General features: G+C 35.7%; 1 pseudogene; it reads right to left on the bottom strand.

Annotated features, from left to right (window-relative positions):
- Positions 1-1,075: 1,075 nt before the first annotated feature.
- On the bottom strand, positions 1,076-1,996 carry LOC116758371 (annotated as a pseudogene).
- Positions 1,997-4,471: the final 2,475 nt, after the last annotated feature.

The raw sequence follows: 4,471 nt of genomic DNA, 5'->3' as shown, positions 1-4,471 counted from the left end.
GTACCTTTTAATCCCCTTTGCCTCATTTTCCCATTCCCCTATCCCCTCCATTTTGGCAACCACCCTCTTCATTCCCTGTACCTATGAGTCTGTCTTCATTCTGTTTGTTCTGTTTTGTTTTTTATATTCCACATATAAGTGAGATCATGCAGTATTCGTCCCTGCCCAGCCAACTGCTTGGCCTGAGGCATCCCAGTACGTGTGGAGACAGGCTGGTGGGCGAGGCCATTTTCCAGCACTAATAAGCTAGAGGGAGGATTCCAAAATGGCGCTTGCCAACACCAGTGTCTTCATGATAGAATGAGCTCCCCTAAATGGTTGCTGCCAGTGTCTATGTCCCCAGGGGGAGCCCCAGTTGCCTCTTCCTTCTCTAGGATACTCTCCAAGATCAGCAAGTGAGTCTGACCCAGGGTCCTTTCACATTACTGCCTCTGCACTGGGACTTGGAGCCTGTGAGATTTTGAGCATGCCTTGTAAGAGAGGGGTCTATTTTTCCTGTATCCTTCTACCTCCCCTGTACTGAAACCATACTGGTCTCCAAAGCTTGACATTCTTGTAGCTCATCTTTCCAGTGCAGGACACCTGGATTAGGGAGCCTAATGTGGGGCTCAGAACCCTCACTCCTTGGGGAGAACCTCTGCAGTTGTGATCATCCTCCAGTTTGGGGGTCACTTACCTGGGGGTATGGATCTTGACTATACTGCATCTTTGCCCTTCCTTCCCTTCTCCTTGTGGTTCCTTCTTTATATTGTTATTTTGGAAAATATTTTCTGCTAGTCTTCAGTTGTTCTCATAAATATTTGCTCTCTAAGTACTTGTGATTTTTGTGTGCCTGTGGGAAGAGGTGAGCTCATGGTCTTCATACTTTGCCATCGTGGCCACGTTCCCCAAGGGACACATCTTAATTTTAAACTAGTTTAAGTAGTACTATACAAAGTTAGAAGTTAAAACATTATATTAGTAATATTGATAAATAACTCTGTTAACCCATAAATGTTATGCATATACTCTTTGCGTTGAGTAAAACTGAGCTTCCTGGGTCACAGTCAATGACCATGCAGCCTAATGTTTCAAATCAATGGAGACATCCATGGTTAACAACAAAGCGTTGATCTTCATTACTTGGTATAATTTTGGTTCAGATCCAACGCTTTGGGGAGTGTGTTCTTCCTCTTGAACTACATTAGCTACATCAGGAAATACATGCATGTTAGAATCTACTACTAGTTTCTCAATTTGCTTGCTTCTTTTGTTTGTTTGTTCTCTGCCTATGTCCAAGGTAGTTTTCAAAGACCTGGATGTTTTCTACCACCTGTAGTTACTTTTTCTACTTTGGGCATGCAGATTACTAAAGATTTCCTAGCAGAGTTGCTGTGAGGTTTGAGCTCTTCAGGAAATATAAGCTGATGTGACTTTCCCTTAAGCATTCCTCTCACATACACTGACTGCGCATTGACATCAATTACCTATAACTATAGACAGCAAGATCCAGGATGATCTGGTTCTGTCTTCCATCATCTTTCAAGAGAAATCAAGTTTGGGCTCATTTAGTTTTAGGGCTTTTCCAACTTTAGTGATCAAAGTTCTCGGTGGTTTACGCTTCTTCTTTGTAATACTTAATGTGTCTTGGTCTTTCCATCATTTTTCCATGTCTAAGAGTTTCCCATCTAAAATCAGGAGTAAACTGAAGAAAGCTTATACCAGAATGCTATTATTCTTTGCTTTCATCTAATTTATTTTGGTTGGGACCCTTTTTTCATACTTCTAGTGTCTGATGTTCCTTGTTCACTAAAGAAAACAGGATAGTGGTGACGATATCTGTGTGCCAATGTCTGTCAAAGCCAGGGTTACTTTTCTTCTCATCTATTTTTATGCTGTTCTTAGTTTCCTCTGAACCACTTTTCTGTATTTGCCCATTTGAAACAATAAACTTTTCCTCCCCAATTAATGGGTAAATTCTGCCATTCTTGGATTCATTCTGAACTCTCTTTATCATCCCACACTTTAATTGTTAAGGAGTTGCCACCACCAACTTCCAGTAACGTTCAAAGTCAGCATGTGGGTTACCCATGCAAAAGAACTCCTTCAGATGGAGACTGTGCTGCAGGGTTTTACTGTTGCTCAGGTCTCCAGTGAAATTTATCAAGTTAATTTTCTTTAGCCCTTCAGATCCTTCCAAGTTTTCAATCTTTTCAATGTTATTTAAAGCAAAATCAAAACATTTAAGTTTCTTGAGGTTGGTAACATTTAAAAATTTTTCCACTGGGATTATTTTAAAGGCAGAAAATTCTGGTACCATTTATCAATATGATCTCTTTCTGTTTATTGCTGATATAAGGAGAGCTCCTCCAGGGGAAATATTACACAGTTACTGTGTTTGGCATTCTGTCTAATGAAGTATTCTGTTATCCCATCCATAGCACCTTTCTGGTTTTGGGGCCCGGGAAGCCTGCCTGGGATCCCAAGGGCTGTCAGTAATAATTTAAACTTCAATCATTAATATATGAATGTTCTGTTTGTGCCACATGCTTGCCAGCACTTTGTATGTCAATATTTTTAAAAACTTTAGCCATTCTGGTGGCTGTGCCAGAATGTGTCTGTCACTGTAATTTTAATTTACATTTCCTTTATGACTATTGATGTTGATCTTCTTTCCTGTGTCTATTGGAAATCTGAATGCCTTCTTTTGTGAAGTGTTTGCTCAAGTCTCTTAGTCATTTTTCTATGTGTTTTTTATCTTTTTGTCTTACTGATTTATAGGGATTCTTTAACAATTTGGGGTATGAGCCCATTGTCTATTATATGTGTGGTAAGTGATTTTTCCTACTCTGTTGATTTAAATATGTTATTGTGAAAATTTTCAAACATTTGATGGATAATTTGTGGGAAAAGTATAATGAATCTTTATCTATCATCATCCAGCTTCAAGAATTATTACTCCATGGACAATCTAGTTTCACTTTTACCCTATCCATTTTTACCCACAATTGGATTATTTTAAAGTCAAGGTTCCAAGATATCATATCTCTTTTTATTTGTAAAAATGTCACCATGAACCTCTAAAGGATAAGAACAAATTTCCACAATGTAACTAAAATGTCCTTATTAGATATAATGTGTCTAGTGAATGACAGGTTTTCTTATATTTAATACAGCTTGATGTATCAATCTTTTCCTTTATAAACAGTGCTTTCATTGTCTTGTTAAATTCTTTCCATACTTTAAGATGTTAAAAAATTTCCTATACAATTGTCTAGAAATTTTATTATTTTTCCTTTAGTATTTGGATTTAAAATCAATCTGGACTTGATTTTTATGTGTGGTTGGGGTCAGGTTGTTTTCTTTGTTTAATATATAGGTATCTACACAACATCTTAATTGAGTTTTTTTTGGTATGTTGCTCTGTGCTCTGTATTACCACATTACTGTATATTAAATGCCTATGTATGTGTTAGTCTATTCACTAACTTTCTATTCTGTTCTATCGGTGTATTTGTCTAACCTAGCAGCAATATTACACTCTTTTAATTATGACAGCTTTTAAAGAATTCCTGCTAACTAGTACAACAGATACTCCAATGATGTTCTTCTTGAAAGATTTCTTGGCTATTCTTGGCCCTCTATACATTTCAGTGTATATTTTAGAATCAGCTCAACTTTTACAAATGAAAAACTAAAGTGTTGGAAATTATCAGATTTGCATTACTCTATAAAGCAATTTGGAAAGAAGTAAAATGCTTGTAATACTCAATCTTCCAACCCATGGACATGGAGTATCTGTTAGCTATCTACTATCTATCTATCATCTTTCTATTTGTCTATCTATCATCTCTATATTCTTTATTCTCAATTATAGTTTTCATTTGCCTATCCAGAAGTCCTGTACTGTGTTTATTAGATTTATTCCTACTTATATGATATGTTCTTGTGCTTTTTTAAAAATGGTATTTTATATAATACTATTTTTACTTGTTGTTATTATTTAGAAATTCTCTTGATTTTTTTCACTGCTTTTGTATTCAGCTACCTTGTGTAACTACTTATAAATATATATATGCAAATTCTTTTGGATTTTCTATATATTCTACGTGTTCAGTTACATAATCTGGGAATAACCTATTTTTTTTCTGATTATTCTAGCTTACATTTCATTTTCCTGGACAAGGAATTATTAAAATGTAGGGTACTTTACCTTACTAGAAGCAGATATGAATAATTATGAGTTTCTTTTTTTATAAAAACACCTCAAACATCCAATCCAACTTGATATCAAAGAGAAGCATCTAAAAAACTTTTTTCTTTTACTTAATTTTAAAAAACTCATTTATATTATAGAATAGGTCCATTACCCTTTCCCCAATGATGTTCACTTAATATAGTGTTCTGTAATGAAGTACGAGGTATATACATTTTTATCTTCTCATTTTCTGACTTTCTCTCTTCTATCCAACTATCAACCATCCATTCTGTA

Source organism: Phocoena sinus, chromosome 8, assembly GCF_008692025.1.
Source record: "Phocoena sinus isolate mPhoSin1 chromosome 8, mPhoSin1.pri, whole genome shotgun sequence".
In the NCBI taxonomy this organism is placed as follows: domain Eukaryota; kingdom Metazoa; phylum Chordata; class Mammalia; order Artiodactyla; family Phocoenidae; genus Phocoena; species Phocoena sinus.
This window is presented reverse-complemented; position numbering and strand designations above follow the sequence as displayed.